The 19,168-nt window shown below is 43.7% G+C and overlaps 1 protein-coding gene and 1 pseudogene across 1 annotated transcript in view; both read left to right on the forward strand.

Moving 5' to 3' along the window:
• The first annotated feature begins 6,548 nt into the window (after nt 1-6,548).
• The window catches only part of LOC126322551 (uncharacterized), a 102,107-nt gene continuing 89,487 nt past the window's right edge, over nt 6,549-19,168 (forward strand). Inside the window, exon 1 of the mRNA XM_049994416.1 lies at nt 6,549-6,666. The gene's annotated coding sequence lies outside the window, so the exon portion shown is untranslated. The remainder of the gene's footprint in view (nt 6,667-19,168) is intronic.
• Nucleotides 12,367-12,484, forward strand: LOC126337391 (5S ribosomal RNA; annotated as a pseudogene).

Consider the following 19,168-nt stretch of genomic DNA (forward strand, 5'->3'; position numbering starts at 1 on the left):
AAAGGGTTCAAGGCTTTCCTATTTTTAGTTAGCTGGTAAAATAACGTCGAAAAAGCAGTTAAATTTACCATTGGAAGTTTTATTCTACTCACAAAACATCGTTTATAAATTGCACTATTGATAAAAGGAAATGTTTTAATACAGGATGGTAAAAACCAACTGCGTTCAACAAAAATGTGAACGAATATTCCCTGAATGGGTTTCCAAGTTCTACAATCGATCGAAGGATGACCTATGCCATATCACATCTATAATCTAGGTTAAATTTAAGTTTCACAAAAGAGAAAACTATCAAAATGGTCTACAGTGACCCTCAATTACCTTTTATTACTTATCTAACTTGTTGTAAATTACAGTGGCTGATGTGGCTTCTCAGTAACTATATAAAAGAAAAATCATCGCGTTTCAGATCCGTTCTTCAAGTGGCAAATGTGAACACCATGAGTTTTAATTAACGATCGACACTAGTATTACGCAAAAAAGGGGTTAAAAGATAAGACTTCTCCAGTTCTGAGTGTAGCTTTATGCGCTGTTATGCGGCATAGCGTGCGTCCATTACCTTGTCGGTGTTCGTCAGGGGGGCGGCGGCCGGCGCAGCAGCCATCCAGCTTTTCTCCTAACTTCTCCTTACTACAATTTACCGAAGTTGGTTTAAAAAATCTATCTGGCTGTGTTTTCATCTGACCAATCAGGGTCTCAATGTTAACCTTAAGCTCCGCCTACAAAAATTCTGTCTATCCAATGAGAAACATTATACTTTTCGTGGTGGGGCAATGTTTTTAAAGTTTGCAACGTAACAGAGACGCGAAAAAGTCTCACGCTAAAACCTGCAGCTGATGTGGTCCTTTTAGCGTTATCGTAAGATCTATACTGTTCTTCTGGAGGGCTCTATCTTTTAACATGGGCTGGGGAGTGGTCCTAATGTAACAGACACGCGAAAAGGCTCACGCTAAAACTTGCGGGTGGTAGTGGCCCTTTTTGTGTTATCATAAGATCTATACTGTTTTTCTGGAGGGCTCTAGCTTTTAGCATGGGCTGGAGGGTGGTCCTTGACGTAACAGAGACGCGAAAAAGTCTCACGCTAAAACGTGCGGGTGGTAGTCTTACAGGTAGGCTGGCGGCGTGGGTGTCCAGTCTGTCCCTTATCGTAGGGCCTTCTAGCTTAACACGGTTCTGCTCTCGGCTTCTGTTCTCGTTTCTCCCCTCGGAACTGCGTCGGTCTCACGGTGGGAAGGTACGACATGCATTTAGGCATTCTTGTGTTAGTCTGTGGTATTCCATTTGCTCACTCGTTACTCGTATTACTTTGGTTAATTTAATGTCACGATTTATTCGGAGCTATGTGACATACTACTGGATTTGCTTATCATGTCAGGGTTTTCATGGAAGGTGTTGGATTTGCCTGACACTTTACAAATGGCATTTCTCTGATTCAGGTGATGTATTGTGAGCATTTGTGGAACCCATCTTGAGCATTCGTTGGAGAGTATCCAAGAGCCTCATTACTGCACATGGATTTGCAATGTTTACGATAGCTGTAGAGCCAACTGTCGAGTGCGCCGGTCTGTAGGAATAATGATATCTGCCTGACAAAAACTGAAGCATCCGGAAGACACTGTCCAACGTAAAAGTAATATGGTACACATAGACACCATCGCAGGGAAGGAAGTGATTAGAGATGCAATTCTCTGTGACAGGTAGAACAGCCCCAGAGTGCATTAGTGTTGTTCATGTTTACTGTAGCTAATAGGCCTGGGAAAAATAAAAGGGCGTGAATAGCGTCAGATATGGAGTGATCTCTTTGAAGGACAGAGAGATGTCGTGTATTGATGTGAGACGGCACCTGACAGAAAGGGGCCTCATTGCGGTCCCCCAATTAGAAGGCTGGTCGAACCGTGCCGTAGCGAGATTTGTGGGCCTTCTGATATGACAGTGGGCAGATGTTGAAACTCATCAGAACGCAAGTGCAGGCATACGCGTCATCAAGGTTCTGGTCGATCGCGTCTGACCACCACAAGAACTTCATCACCATTTCAGATCTGTACCATCCATCCGAGAACAACTACTGGTCTCGCTGTAACAATTTGAGTCATCCTGCACTATTGATTGGAGACTATCGGCGAACAGATTAGACAGTTACAGTTCCTTGCATGGGCTGCCATTAACGTCACAACACAAACGGTTTCATATGGAATGCTGCCTTGTCAGAGGAGCTTGAAGAGCTGATGAATGGCGTCGTGATGTCTTCAGCGATGGGCACTATCCAAATGATGGTGCCCTGGGGAGTGGCCTCATTCCTCCAATGATTCAGAGAGACAGAGTGGTGTTACTCCTGGCATCATGGTGTGGGTAGCCACCTTGACTTCGGGTCAAGGCTGTTAAGCACTAAGGGAACTCTGACGCCACAGTGGTACATCACGAACAATCTACGACCTCGTGTCTTGCGTCTCATGTGAAAGTATCGCAGTTTCATTTTTCAACAGAAGAATGGTCGCTCACATATGGCTCATATCTCTATGAATTGTGTGCTTGATGTTGAGGTGCTCAGCATCATCCCCAGACCTGTACTTGTGTGGAACCAGTTCGGATGTCAACACCATCACAGAGCCAGTATCCAGGAAATGAAGGACCAGCTATAACAGTTGTGGGTCAGCTTGCCTCAGGAGAGGATACATCACTCTCAATCAAATTAGTGCACGTATCCAGGATACAGGTGTGCAACGTCATACAGATAAATGGGTTCATACTGCTTGTAATTTTCTTTGTAAATTTTACATGATTGTCTAATCATCGAAAAAACATCATATAGCCTATCTTGTTGTTTCCTCCTCCCTTCTGTATGGTTTATTTTTTTGTGAGGCTGTGTACTAACTTCAACTCTGGACCAAAGATTTGCACATGTGAAAGGTTTGTGCCAAAATGGTGCCGAAAAACCTCACAATTGATCAGAAGGACACTCGAAGAAACGCGTGTGTTGATCTCGGGAAGACTGCCAATCACCACGAATGGTTCACTCGTATACGATCCCGAGAGAAAGCGGCAAAGTGAGGAGTGGCATATTGAGACATCTCCTCGACAGAAAAAAGCTCGGATAACCAAGTCGAAGATCAAAAAATTGTTCAATTGGCTCTGAGCACTATGGGACTCAACTGCTGTGGTCATTAGTCCCCTAGAACTTAGAACTACTTAAACCTAACTAACCTAAGGACATCACACACATCCATGCCCGAGGCAGGATTCGAACCTGCGACCGTAGAAGTCGCACAGTTCCGGACTGCGCGCCTAGAACCGCGAGACCACCGCGGCCGGCAAGTCGAAGATCAAAACAATGCTGATTTGCTCTTGTTACAGCAGGGGCATCGTGCATAAAGAATCCTTGATTTCTGAGTACGATCTCGAGAGAAAGCGGCAAGGTGAGGGGTGGCATATTGAAACATCTCCTCGATTGAAAAAAGCTCGAATAACCAAGTCGAAGATCAAAACAATGCTGATTTGCTCTTGTGACAGTAGAGGCACCGTGCATAAAGATTTTTTTTTCCAGGATAAACTGTCAACTAAGTGTTTTACAAAGATGTCCTTGAAAGGCTCATAAAAGGATGAATCGAGTGAGACTGGACATCACAGGCAAGTGGATGCTGCATCTGGACAACGCCCCGTAGCACATGGCCACTTCAATTATGGATTTTTACCTCAAAACGCATTCGTATTGTTACCCATCCCCACCCCCCCCTCCCCTATTCAACTGGTTTGAGTTCTTGTGACATTTTTCTTCTCCCAAAACTGAAGGTGTCTTAAAAGGAGATCATTTTGGGACACTGGAGAAAATTCAGTAGAATGGTAAATGATGTGACAGTTGAAGCCTTTCAGCGCTGCTATCAAGACTGGAGACAAAGACTCTGCCGGTATATAACTACTTCGATGGACACAATATTAAACTTTCTGGCAAATTAAAGCTGTGTGCCAGACCGAGACTCGAACTCGAGACCTTTGCCTTTCACAGGCAAGTGCTTATAACACTTCCGTCTGCTGCAATTTGCTACTGCTGTACCATAACCTTAAAGCTTGAAGCAGGTCGTGAAATATAATTATCTAGTTAAAACAATTATGGTATAAAGCAACAGAGAAGTGTTACCCTCTGAGAGGAATTTTGTTGTGTTGACCGTGTTATACCTAACGGAGGTGGCTTATCGCAAGTGAAAGTCAGAATTACGGAAATATTTTAACAAAATTTTGCCTATCTGCACTGTTTAACGGGTAAAGAAAACGGTCGCCAGCCTAACTAGGCAAGAGAATGATTAACATTCTCGTTCAAGAAAATAGTTATTAGTAACTTTAATGGATAAACACAACCTATACTTTGTCACACGCGATTGCAGTGAACTCTTGACACATACATATGTTTATATGATTGAAACTAACAGTTAGAGCAGCACAAACTATTTGCAAAATTATAACAGATACCGAAATACACTATTACTTTCAGGGTTTACACAAACTGAATGGTCTTTGTAACGTTATTATTACTATTTACTGCAGAATCATTAATTGGATATAGGTTAAGTCTCTCTCAGTTAAATACTCTACTATTTAAAATGAAAGTTAATTGGAATCCACTAACAGGATGCTTCTCACTATCATTTGAATAAAGAAATTAACGTTTTCCTAATAAGTGGTCTTTCCGTTACTTGTTACCGAGCATTAATCCAATCGCCAAACTGTGGATCCTGTTATATTATTAATAAGCACTTCTAATACACAGGAGAGACAAACACTTAGCAAACATGAGTATATAACGTTTCACACTGCAGTTTTCCACTTTTACTACATTGAGAGACAAAATTAACATATAAGTAAGACACTGACTCACCTTCTGAGATTTACAACAGGCAGTAATGTGATCATTTACTAAGCAAAACTTCATAAACCTCAGTCTTATGAACTCCTAATTTGAAGTTGGCAACAATACATTAATAAGCAGTTTTATTAGGAAAATTACTTTCAGCAAGCATTATTAACTTTAACTTTCTGTTTACTAAGTTCAAGAGGCATTAATTAGCAAAAACACTAGTCTTTAATGTTATTTCAGTAGGGACACTCGGCAATCACTTTAGTTCAAACGGAGAGGAACCTGAGAGGTGTTATGATAAGGAAAACATCAAGGTAGGTACACAAATTCAGTTATAAGTTACCTTATATTTGTGCACACTAAAACATCCGATGAGCTGATCCTTCACTGTACATTACTATAATGCTCCATTACAGTGATTGCGCAATGTGGTGGCGATTGCATGTTGGTAGTTAAAATTGCAGGTAGAATTGCTCGACTCTGTCATTTCTTGGTGGCGATGACACATACAAATTCCAGAATAGTTCCAGCTATGTATCCATCCATCCTAGGCATTGGAAAGTAGCAGAAAAAAGCCTCTCTCGGGACCAGCACAATATGCAACATTTACATGGCAGTGCACAGTTTGGTAGTTCGTCGCCGACTCGTAGCTCGTCCCAGACTGGTTCTTGTTCCACCTTTTCTACCTAGGCCAACCACAATTTGCGCGCGCTACACAGCTCCGTTCCCGAGGGGAACCACAATAACTTATACATACAGAATAACTAAAAACCATAAGTAAGGATCAGCAGTTTACATAACAGCAACCAAATTCATTAAACAAAACAGAACATTTGCACATATTGACATTTTTACAAAAAATTATTCACACAGAAAGTACAATTATATACAGTAAGTTTTGTTCCCTCCAAATGGGACAAAGAATTTAAATGACAGATACGCTACATTGCATAGAATCATATCATGACATCGAAGTTCTTACAAAGAAAGAAGTATACAATTCTGTGTTATCCATTCAATCAAAAACATTTACAGAAGCTTAACGATGTAATATTAAATGAAACAAAAAACCAGAATAAATCATTGGAGTATCAGAGCTATGGTGTTACATGATCTGCCAATTTAGCCACCCAAACACGACCCAGAACCGACCTCACAACTTTATTTCCGCCAGTACCTCGTCTCCAACCTTCCTAACTTCACAGAAGTCCTTCTGCGAAACTTACGCGACTAGCAGTCCTGGACAAAAGGAAATAGCGGAGACACGGCTTAGCCACAGCCTGGGACATGTTTCCGGAATCTGCCAGGAAGTTTCATATCAGCGCATACTCCGCTACAGAGTGAAAATTTCATTCTGGTGATAATATTGCTGTCTGAGAAAAAGGCTTTGTTAGGGAAAAAATGCGATTCATTACTTCTCTCACATACGTCTTAATCTCAGAATGGAATAGGAATTGTAGAAGAAAGTGGGTAAAGCAGTGGAAAGATGCAAGAGTTTACGCTGTGAAGTGGAGTTCTGTAGGGAGAAGGGGTGACATGAGGTCACTAGGAGAAGTGTGAACTGACCGAGAGGTGACGCGGGCCACCATCCGTCGCCCCGAGGCGCTAATAGCAGCGGCGCGCCATGCGGCGCTGCTCAGCCTCGCGTCGCGCGCAGCCGCCAAATTGGATGAGCAGCGGGCGGGAGAGGCTCGTTGAGCTAGTTGTGCTCCGGCGGTCAGCCGCGGCGCTCGTCGGCCTCGTCGCTCGCCACTGGCCAGTTCCGCGCCTGCCAATTGGAGTGGGAACGGAACGGCGTCCGGCGACCAGCCGCCTAATAGGTGAGCGGCCGCTCCGACAGGCCCTGCGCGAGATTCCGATACCCGCTGGACGACAAGCCACCGTAGGGCGCTTCAGTAAGAACGCTGATCGAGAAAATGTACAGAATTGGTGATAGCTTCTCCTGCCATGCATCATTCAGATAGTCTTTCTGCTCATTATCTTCTGACGAAATGTACGAAATTCATATGAGTCTATGGGTTGTATCATAATTAATAGTGCAAAGTGAAACAGGTGAAGGCATATGGTAATAGAAGCAAAAGGGTTCCAATGGCCGCTATCGACAGGGGATTTCAAGTTGATTCCGTATTTCTAGATTTCCGGAAAGCTTTTGACACCGTTCCTCACAAGCGACTTATAATCAAGCTGCGGGCCTATGGGGTATCGTCTCAGTTGTACGACTGGATTCGTGATTTCCTGTCAGGAAGGTCACAGTTCGTAGTAATAGACGGCAAATCATCGAGTAAAATTGAAGTGATATCAGGTGTTCCCCAGGGAAGCGTCCTGGGACCTCTGCTGTTCCTGCTCTATATAAATGACCTGGGTGACAATCTGAGCAGTTCTCTTAGGTTGTTCGCAGATGATGCTGTAATTTACCGTCTAGTAAGGTCATCCGAAGACCAGTATCAGTTGCAAAGCGATTTAGAAAAGATTGCTGTATGGTGTGGCAGGTGGCAGTTGACGCTAAATAACGAAAAGTGTGAGGTCAGCTTACACTACACTTGTTCATCCTCTGTTAGAATATTGCTGCGCGGTGTGGGATCCTTACCAGGTGGGATTGACGGAGGACATCGAAAGGGTGCAAAAAATGGTAGCTCGTTTTGTATTATCACGTAATAGGGGAGAGAGTGTGGCAGATATGATACGCGACGTGACATGGAAATCATTACAGCAAAGACGTTTTTCGTCGCGGCGAGACCTTTTTACGAAATTTCAGTCACCAACTTTCTCTTCCGAATTCGAAAATATTTTGTTGAGCCCAACCTACATAGGTAGGAATGATCATCAAAATAAAATAAGAGAAATCAGAGCTCGAACAGAAATGTTTAGGTGTTCGTTTTTCCCGCTCGCTGTTCGGGAGTGGAATAGTAGAGAGATAGTATGATTGTGGTTCGATGAACCCTCTGCCAAGCACTTAAATGTGAATTGCAAAGTAATCATGTAGATGTGGAATGGACGCAGGTCAACAAACGTACCTTGTAAGAGATAATTGCTAATGTGTTGTTAAGAGCTGTCGCTAACATCAGTATGCAACGACACGTGGTCACTTTCCCTATTAAACTGTAGCTCCCATTTCCACAGTTAGTTAATTGGGGTAGATTAGGGAACACAAGTCGCAGAAGTGTCGTCCACTTGAAAGAGTAGCACTTGGTAGCTGATCCACACGAAACTATTATTCTTGGCTTCGTATGGGTAGCATAAATGTCTATGGCTGGACGACGTCTCTGGCGTAGCGACAGGTAATTATACGAGGGTTGTCCAGAAAGTAAGTTCCGATCGGTCACGAAATGTAAACCACAGCGAAAACCAGAAACGTTTTATTTGCAACAGTTAGGTACACCTTCTACCTACTTCTCTACATAGCCGCCGCTCCAGCTTCGAGTGCTGTCGTAGTGTTCTATCAATACCCTCGTCATAGAAAGCAGCCGCCTGTGCTTTCGGCCAGTTATCTGCACTTGTCTCTAGCTCGTTGTCTGCGGAAAAATTTTGTCTTCATAACCAGCGGTTCTCCTCAGCAGAAATGAGACTCAGGGAAAGCCAATTACGGACTGTATTGTGGGTGATCAAGCACTTCTCACCGCAAACGCTGCAGGAGTGTCTTCATTGAGCCTGCAGTGTGCGGCCTAGAATTGAAATGAAGAAGAAACTGCTCGGCAGTTGTGTTATGTGGGCTGCATGACACAGGCGACATCTCTAACCAGGCCCTCATACTTGGGGGGAGATCTATTCCCTACGCATCTTTACCTGCTCACTGTTTACTCTAAACTAAAAAGAGCGACGCGATACGATCTACGGGCATACTAGAGACACTGCCCAACACATCTGTGCAAAGCTTTGCCGGATTTTTCCAGTGGTTTCCATTTCGCGACCGATTGGAACTGATTTTCTGGACAACCCTCGTATACACAGGCCTTGCTATCCATCAGTGAAAACCGTATCAAAATCCCAACAGCATTTCTTGAGGTTACCCTTAACATACAGACTGGAATTTAATTCGTCATAGTTTAGCCACTTTCCAGGAAATATTTGTAAATTATGTACACAAATCTTCCTCGTAAATCAGTCTATCTACATTATGCAACGCAAGAAAAGGATCACTTTTCTGAAACTTGGTAATTGTTCCCCATTACGATGCGTACGTTTTAAATTTAGCTTAAAGGTGCCTACAACCGTCATCTGTAATGGTGCAAAACCGTGGCACCCTGCAACGTACCATCGGACTCGGCGACGTGTCAAACAGCAACGTGTCGACACATCGAAAAAAGGCGAAAACTAAAAAGTTCATAGGCGGTGTGAGGTGGGTTAATGATGTCACATTGGCATCAGATTTCACCACACTTTCGTCCAACGCCATCATCAATGTGCCATACGATGGGAAGGTCACCACGCCCTCCTCTTACCCAAATTTCTCCCCTTCTTTTGACGCCTCTGCGATGGAGGCCAGAACTGAGAAGCCCAGCGTTGAAATCATGCAGTTTTCTGATGGGTGACTGAGAAAAACATTTCAGGCACATCTCCGCTCGGAATCTAAACGAAAAGGCTTCGGCTGGCATAAAGGGCGTCAATGAAACCACCCTTTACCTTGGGATGCTGAGTCCCACATATTTCGCGGTCTAAAGCGTCAGTTCCGAGGCTGTGACAAAAATGATGATGTTCTTGACATCTTTTGGCACTTTTGGCACCTCCTGAGCAATTCAACCCTTCTCAAGGGATATCACGGCGCTACAATCCTATAAAACGTGATGTCAATCCTTTGGAGTGCAGCGCGACCACAATTTTTGGTCTCGTATACAGGTTGATACCACTAGGGACCGTTCTAAACCATTCGACAAAATTTGAACGTGATCCGAAGCAGTAAAGAGTCCTTATCCTTTTTCAGTGCTGCTATTTCATGTCCCCCCTGCGGCATGACCACAGAGGAGTGTGACATTGAGACATGCTCGAATAAAACGGCAAGAATTAAAAAAAAAACGTACTTTCGCAGAGAAAACTTGAGGCGTCAACAGGTAGGCAATTACTTAACACACCTGTAAGGGCAGCTGCCTGCCTGCAGTCCCCAATGAGTATTTCGCAGGTATTCTCTGTAAAGACATACTTTTAAATTCCTCAATAAATGTGTCACCAAGGGTTTTATCAAACTGGGGGTACCCAGAGAGACCTTTTGCCGTTTTATTCATGCAGGTGCCAATGTCGCCCCACTCCATGATCGTGCCATAGTTGGGCGTAAAACAGGTGCACTGAAAAGGCATAAGGACTCTTTGCTGCTTCAGTTCACTTTCAAATTTCGTCCAACGGTTTTGATCGGTCCATTGTGGTTCCACCCTGTACACTAATTAAAAATTACAGTCTCACTGCACTACAAAGGGGTGAGCTGACGTTCATTGTGGTTGCAGTCCAGTGAAGTCCGCCTAGAAGGTTTGAATCGCCAGGCGATGTCGACAGTGTCAAAGGCTGTCAAGAAGATCGTCCTTTTGCTCGTCGCCCTACGAACTGTCGTTTTCGACCATGAAATGTACGGAAATCAACGTCCGAAGGAAAGGTGTGGTTTTATTGACCTCCTTTATGACTCCCCATAAAGCCTTTTCGTTTTGATCCTGATCGACAGTGCGTCTAAAATGATTTCCTTGGCCACTCATAAGAAAACCGCATGATTTAATTGCTGGGCATTGAGGTTATGACCTCCCTCGAAGATGCATCGAAAGATGGGTAAGAGGGGGTGTAATGATCTCCTCATCATGTGACATTTCCAAAGTGGCGTTGGGCGTTATTGTGGCGAAATTTGGTGCCATGTGACATCATTAAGCCAACTTACACGTCACGTGAACTTCTGAGCTCTGGCCTTTCTTTCGCATGTGTCGACATATTGCTGCTTGGAGTGCAGTTGAGCCAGAGGATAACGTCTCAGGGAGATATGCTTGTGCATCATTACAGAGGAAGACGGTAGGCACCTTTGAGGCAAATTTCAAACTATACGTCGGAATGGGAGACAGCTACGGGGTTTCAAAAAGTGACGTTTCATTCTGTTGCGCAGTGTATTAATGAAAACCGTATCAAAATCCCTACGGTAGTTCCCGATATTAGCGTAAATATACAGACAGAAAAACGTGACGGGGCTTTATAATACGAGTATGCAGTGACTGGTGACAGTGACCAATGACGATGACTGATTCCAGTTCGAGAACTTGGCGTATACATGAGTCAACACTTGAGAATCGTACAGAATTCGAAAGGTAGTCGTAAAAGACGTGTGAATAAAAAAATTAAAACAAAACATAGCTATGGAAATTCCATTTTCAAAGCAAACACTTTATCGGTTATGCACCTGCAATAGAATTCTCCTTCGAATATAGTGGACAAGTTTTTGAAAAATATTATGCAAACGTATTTTAAATGCAAACTTTTCGATTTTGTACCCATTTGATTGTACTCGGATTTCCTGATGTCCTACCTTAACAAGAAAACAATACTGCTTCAGCAAGTTACATGTTACAGTTTACCGTACATTCGTACCTGTTAAACGAAGTGTATTATCTCCGCCGGCCGGAGTGGCAGAGCGGTTCTAGGCGCTACAGTGTAGAGCAGCGCGACCGCTACGGTAGCAGGTTCGAATCCTGCCTTGGGCATGGTGTGTGTGATGTCCTTAGGTTAGTTAGGTTTAATTAGTTCTAAGTTCTAGGGGACTGATGACTTTAGAAGGTAAGTCCCATAGTGCTCAGAGCCATTTTTTTGTATTTCTCCTGCTTGCATTTGCGTTGCCTTCAGCTCTGCAATTAGTTACGAAAATTTTCAAACGTATACGAATCAACTTGTAAATATTGACTAGACTGTGACATTTGGATGCTGTTGTTCTTCAACTATATCAACGAGAATGCTGTATGCTTTTGATATACCAGACAAAAAAACCCAGAGGATTGAGATCGGATGATCTTGGAGGCCAAGGCATAGGCTCCGTTTGACCTGTCCTTCTCAGACCATAGTAACGCGTTAGATGTTTTACATTAGCAGCAAAATGTGCCGTTGCTGCATCTTTCATGTATCACATGCACCAAGCATGTGCCACTGGTGAAATTTTAACCAAATTAAATGGATTGGTTCAAATGGCTCTGAGCACTATGGGACTTAACTTCTGAGGTCATCAGTCCCCTAGAACTTAGAACTACTTAAACCTAACTAACCTAAGGACATCACACACTTCCATGCCCGAGGCAGGAATCGAACCTGCGACCGTAGCGGTCGCGCGGTTCCAGACTGTAGCGCCTAGAACCGCTCAGCCACTCTGGCCGGCAATTAGACGGAGACTTAATCGAAAATTTACATTTCAAATTCATTAGTATTAACCAGGTCAATATTTTTTACGGAAATCAGTGGCAGCCCGTAATCACACACTCCCCATTATGTCACCAAACGGCTTGTTTGTGGATCAAGTTTACTTTAACGTTTCTGTATGTTATTCTATCCCGGCTTTGCTAGTTACCGCTATTGCCAACGGCCTTGTCGCAGTGGTAACACCGGTTCCCGTCAGATCACCGAAGCTAAGCGCTGTCGGGCTGGGCTCGCACTTGCATGGGTGATCACCCGGTCTGCCGAGCGCTGTTGGCAAGCGGGGTACACTGAGCCCTTGTGAGACAAACTGAGGAGCTACTTGATTGAGAAGTAGCGGCTCCGGTCTCGTAAAGTCTCATACGGCCTGGAGAGCGGTGTGCTGACCACATGGCCCTCCATATCCGCATCCAGTGACGCCTGTGGTCTGAGGATGACACGGCGGCCGTTCGGTACCGTTGGGCCTTCGGAGGCCTTTTAGGACAGAGTTTAGTTTTTAGTCTTCGCTATTACTTAGGATGTACACTGTACAGGGCTTCACGCTTCACCAAAATGTGGGGAGTAGGCTGCTGGTCGAAACGTTGCATCAACACGACGCTGATACTTAGCCCATAATATGAAAAGATGTTACGGACAGTATTCGTTGAGCGATCTGTGTTCGCATAAAATCAACGTGTCTGAGTAATATAGTTGCTTCCACACAAGCTCTTCATGAAAGAAAAGTTTTCAGTTGATTTGTTTTGTGTCTGTCTTGTGGATCCGTGACTGTGTTCAAAAGCGTAGATTCGGTGAGACGGGATAGACACGAAGTGGTCAGGCTGAAATGAAAAGGATAAGCTAGAGCTATTTTGGTGTTTCTAGGATAAAAAAGTTAGTTCGTAGTGAAGTGTGCGTCGAAATGAAACTCCCAGCTATTAGCAGATAGCTGCTGGAAGATTGCGGCTTCGTTTTCGTCCTTTAGTCGTGCTCTGATATCTGTGTTACTAGAATTATACCTGCACAGAAACAAACATCAGCGCTCTAATCATGGTCCAGCGCACGATTTCTGTTTGTCGGGGTGGTTTCCTTCATTGTAGAGTGGCAGCATCATTTTGGTGTGTGTATACAAGTAGATGAAGGTGAACTGTCTCGAGCCATTGAAGTGGTTTGCCACTGTCAGCTGTCGTCCATATCATAATGGTTGACCCTTGACTTTAAACTCATGTTCTGGTCACCGTGCACGACGAATACGGGTGTGTTGTAATTTTCTGGAATCGTAGAAGTGATACGTTTATTTGGTGTTTGAATATTACATTTTCGTCGAAAGCGTGCATTTTCGAGCAGTTTTTGGTGAGTGTCAACTTTGAGGAGCCTTAGAAGCCAGACCTTAATTATGAGCCAAATTTCCTTTGTACAGTTTAAAGATACAACTTTTTTCTATTTTCAGGCGAAATTTCTTTATTTTATGGTTAGTCGTTTCATCACTATAGCGTCCAACGCAGTACTCTGCGGTTGAGCTTACTATAATAGTGCTTTTGAGGTGAAAACTTGGGTGTAAAGTTTGAATTTTTTTGTAAGTTACATCCTGCGTCCTTACTAACGAACTCTCCACCTTTTTTCATTTAACAGTTCGTAAAGCTGCACTCTATTTGAAGCTGTCGTGGAGTGTAGTTGACACACCAGCGCACTGCCACTGTCGTAATGAGCGACAAGCTTCCATTCATCAGCGTAGAATGTCAAGACCAAGAACGGAGCACCAAGATCGAAGTGCTCGGATTAAAAAGGGGTGACAAAAGGATGCAGTCTTCCGCCCGTACTGTCCAGTCTATACATCGAAGAAGCAATGGCGGAAGTAAAGAAAGGTTTAAGAGTGGGATTAAAATTCAACGATAAGATTATTTGATAACATTGGTATCCTCAGTGAAAACGAAGAATTACAGGATCTTTTGAATGGAGTTAACAGTATTATTAGTACAAAATATGGATTAGGATTAAATTGAAGAAAGACGAAAGTAAAGAGAAGTATCAGAAAAAGAACGGCAAGAAACTTAACACCAGAATTGGTGATCGCGAAGTAGACGAAGTTAAGGAGTTGTCTACCTAGCCAGCTAAATAACACATGATGGACGGAGCAACGTTGATATAAAAACCAGACTAACACTGGCAAAAAGAGTATTCCTTGATAACAGAAGTCTATTAGTATCAAACGTAGATCTCAATTTGAGGAAGAAACTTCTGAGAACTTCGTTTGGAGCACCGCGTTGTATGATAGTGAAACATGGACTGTGAGAAAACCGGAACACAAGACAATCGAAGCATTTGGTGGACAGATCAGGTAAGGGATGAGAAGATTTTTGGAAATTTGTGGTAAGTTCCTATGGGACCAAACTGCTGAAGTCATCGTCCCCTAGGTTTATACACTACTTAATCTAAATTAAACTACCTTACTGTAAGGACAACATACACACCAGTGCCCGAGGGAGGACTCGAACCTCCGACGGGAAGCCACGCGAGCCGTGGCAAGACGCCAAAGACCGTGCGGCTACCCAGCGTGACAGTGAGAAGATTCTTCGGCGAATGTGCGAGGAGATGAATACATGGAATACACTGACAAGAAGAAGGAACATAATGATAGGGCATCTGTTAAGACGTCAGGGCGTACTTTCCACGGTACTAGAGGGAGCTGTAGAGGGCAAAAACTGTAGCAGAAAACAGAGATAGGAATACATCCAGCAAACATTTGTAGACGTAGGTTGCAATTGCTATTCTGAGATCAGGGGATAGAAGAGCAATGAGAAAAAGAGAAAATGAAAACCTCGACTAGGAAGCAGCTCTCGATAAATGTATTGGATATTTCAACAGTAAATGAGAAATCGATAGCTCGGAAAAATTTTACGATAAAGAATCAAGAATGAAGTAAAACCTACCTTAATTGCTTTCAGTGCTGGCTGAGGTCTCGCTGCTGCTATTGCAGTCCTCTTCTTGTATCAGCAATGGTTCTATTACTACGTCATTGCTGCTGTCTCTTTATGTGTATGTGTTCTCAAGTTTCTGCATATGACTCACTGAATTCCTCCATACACACTGAGGAACACCTTCCAAAGTGGAGCTACACAACTGTAGAGCATCATTTATCCCAAACTCTTGTTCTACTTGACAAAACCCCAAATAAATTCAATGGTTTTGAATTCACAGTGACTCACAGGCAACCAGAAGTTTAATATTCCTTTCCATGAGCACAGTAATCTTACCAAAAGATATTCTTGTGTTCCAATAGGCCTGCTGTAAAGAATTACTCGTATGACGTGGCATTATACTGAAGTTCTATGTTATTGTTTTCAATACATTAAGTAAAAGAATTGTTCCACCATTTCACAGACGTATTTCATAATACTGGATTTATCATCATGTGATCTGGAGCCTGATCTATAATAATATCTGATATGTTTGTTTATTTTGAGAACGCACCTAAACCACTATTCGTAGTGACTACCATTCATCCCAGAATGATAATCTGCTCCTCATTTTTGCCCATTAAAACATAAGCCAACATTTTGGTGACCCCATCTTCGTTTCGAGTGTGGCACATTGTAATTCTTTTTATAGCCAGACGGTATTTGCATTCCTCCTCTCCAGCCATTCCTTTCTTGAACACTTCCTCTGTGACATTGTTTACATTTTTGATCAGGCATGTTTTGTTCCTGCCATTTCAAACTTTCTGCAATGCTTACATGGCGCCAACTCTCAGCAGTGCAATAAATGGCCCAGCTATTGTTTCGCAAAGTGCCTTATACCTCGTAGGGACTCGTTTCTTTTTTCTGCTAGTCGGTTATTTTCCTTCAGCAAAGGATTTTTGCTGCACTTCTTGTCTCGGTAATCCAATTTTCGAATAAGGCGCCAAAGATGTGTTACACTCACATCTGGAAAGTATTTCACTTCAGTTTTCAACTTTTCCAATATGGCTGCTACTGTTGAAAACTGCTTTTCCACATTAAAGTCGTGGATTTTCGTTGTTATTACTCCCTGTGTAAACTCGTCCAAGACAAACTTCTGTCAACTGACAGAACTTTTTTTTTTAATCTTGATGATACAAGACATGAAGTTTCTCTATATTCTCTCAAAATTTGCTTCACTGTACTCTCACGAATAAAGAGACATGCTGACATTTGCCGACTGTGATATGGAACTCTGTTCTTTGTCGCCCTCAAAGAGAGCACGTACTCTGGTCGCTAAGGACTTTACACAACTCCGTATATGATACACGGTTTCATGCAAGTAATGGGGATCTGATTATAAGGAGCAGTCAGATGAAAACGAGACAGACTGATAAAAGTAAGTAAACTGTTTATTATTTCAAAAGTAATGGCCATAACTGTTAATAAACTTACCCCATGTGATATAAGACGGTCAGTGCCTTCATGCAAAAATGTTTGCACCTCTTCGTCCGAGGCAAATCGACGCTTTCGAATGTCTTTCCTGAGGGCTCCAAAAATATGGAAACTACATGGGGAGAGACCGCGACTGTATGGAGGATGTGTAACGGTTTTCCAGCAATGTAGTCGAAGTAACGTTGGTGACGTATCGGTGGGTATTATCCTGCAACAAAATGATGCCGTCCGTCAACATTCCTGAGCGTTTGAACATGATGGACCTCTTCAGGTTTTGCAAAAATGTGTACATGTGCGTTAGTTGTGGCGCCGTGGTCCAGAAAGTCTATGAGCAGCGGGTTGTTGTAGTCAAAGAAAAAGGTCATCATGACTTTCACGGAGCTGGCGTGACTGTTGTTTCGACTACGCAGCAGAAGTTTCGCTGGAAAGCTCTTACACGTCATCCATACAGTCAAGACCACTTCCCAAGCGATTTACGCATTTTTGGAGCCCTGAAGAAAGAGATGCGTGGCCGTACATTTACTACGGATGAAGGGGTGCACGCCCCAGTACAGTTATGGTTCCGTAGGTAACCACAAACATTGTTCCATGAAGACACTCTAACTTGTATCAAAGTGGGATATATGTATTAACACTTGCTTTTGAAGCCGGTCGCGGTGGCCGAGCGGTTCTAGGCGCTTCAGTCCGGAACCGCGCGACTGCTAGGATCGCAGGTTCGAATCCTGTCTCGGGCATGGACGTGTGTGATGTTGTTAGGTTAGTTAGGCGTAAGTAGTTCTAAGATCTAGGGGACTGATGACCTCAGATGTTAAGTCCCATAGTGCTCAGAGCCATTTGAACCCTTTTTTTTGTAATAGGTTAACAGTTTACTTACTTTTTCCCATCCGTCTAGTTTTCATTTGACTGACCCTCACCACAAGGATTCTCCCAACGCGTACATGACGGGAAGCCCTTGTGTAAACACTGTAACAAAGAACAATGAAATGGAAATACTGTTCACAGGAACGACAGAATAGCATCCGCAAAAAGACGTAACAGGAAATATATTTAATACCTATTATTAATGCTTTATTTAGATTTATTTGCATAAAGACATAGGCAAACAAACACCATCTGAACAGGCCAACGGTACCGACAGGCCGTCGTCCCCTCCTCAGCCCTAAGGCGTCACCGGATGCGGGTACGGGGAGGCACGTGGTCAGCACACCGCTCTCCCTGCCGTTGTCAGTTTTAGTGACCAGTGTCTACTTCTCAATCTAGTAGCTCCTCAATTGGCATCACAAGGGCAGAGTGCACCCCACTTGCCAACAGCACTCGACAGACCTGGACGGTGATCCATCCAATTTATAGCCAAGACCGTCAGCGCTTATCTTCGGTGATCTGACGGCAACGAGTGTTATCACTGCGACAAGGCCGTTGACTCCATAAAAACATAACAGCACTGAAACACAACAATATTTTTCGTCTTGTTCATAGCGATCACAACTGAGTGAATTGAGGCAAACTACGAGGGGGGTTAAATAGGCAACGCAACACTTTTTTTTTATGAAAGCAGGTTTTTTTCCAGGATTCCAATAATCTTATTATTCCCCACTCTTTTCGCCACAAAGCCCTCTTTTCCAACATAATATCCGCTCAATGCGACGGCCTTACGGTATATTACTGGAAGGACCTGCATGCCCGCGTGGTACAATTCTACTAGTCGATGTCAGGGCCAACGTGCTGCTGTATCCGTAACGTGTCCCAGCAACCACATAGCGCTTCCTGTGGAGTGCATCTTTCAGTGGGTCAAACAGATGGAAGTCGGAAAGTGCTAGATCCGAAATGTATGGTGGATGAGGAAGAACAGTACAGTGATTTTGGGAGCTCCTCTCGGATCTGCCCACTTTTGTGACGCCTTGCATTGTTTTGGAGAAGGAGAAGTTCGTTAGCATTTTGTTGCGACAAACACGCTGAAGTCGTTTCTACAATTTCCAGAGGGAAATACAATGTTGATTGTTGCAGCAAAGGAAGACATCAAACAGACTAACCGCTTCAAAGTTCCAGAAGACTGTAGCCATGACTTCAGCGGCTGAGTGTGCTGTTTTGAACTTTCTCTTCGGAAAAGAGTTGGCGTGGCGCCACTCCATGGAATGTCGCTATGTTTCCGGTTCGAAGTGATGAATCCATGTTTCATCGTCTGTGAATATGTTGGACAGAAATGTTGCCACGATCAGCCCCGTAGCGCGCAAGCAATTCCGCACATATGGTCTTTCGTTGCTCTGTATGTTCTTCTGTTGGGCTGCGAGGAACCCGGTGGGCACATACCTTGGATTGCCGCAACTGGTGGACGAAAGTGTCAGCAGTACCAACACAGACATCCAGTTGAGCAGCGAGGCGTATGATTGTGATCCGTGCATCACCTCGAGTGAGAGCATCGGCGCGTTTCAGCATTGCAGAAGTTACAGCTGCGTGCAGCCGACCGGCACGCGGGAGCTAGGGCAGTTTGCTAGACCTTGTTGCGATGATGACAGATGCCTTTCCCAAAGACTCACTGTGCTTTTGCACACTGCCGGGTTTCCGTAAACATCCTGCAAGTACGTATGAATATCTGCGA

The sequence above is a fragment of the Schistocerca gregaria genome, chromosome 2, assembly GCF_023897955.1.
Source record: "Schistocerca gregaria isolate iqSchGreg1 chromosome 2, iqSchGreg1.2, whole genome shotgun sequence".
Classification (NCBI taxonomy): domain Eukaryota; kingdom Metazoa; phylum Arthropoda; class Insecta; order Orthoptera; family Acrididae; genus Schistocerca; species Schistocerca gregaria.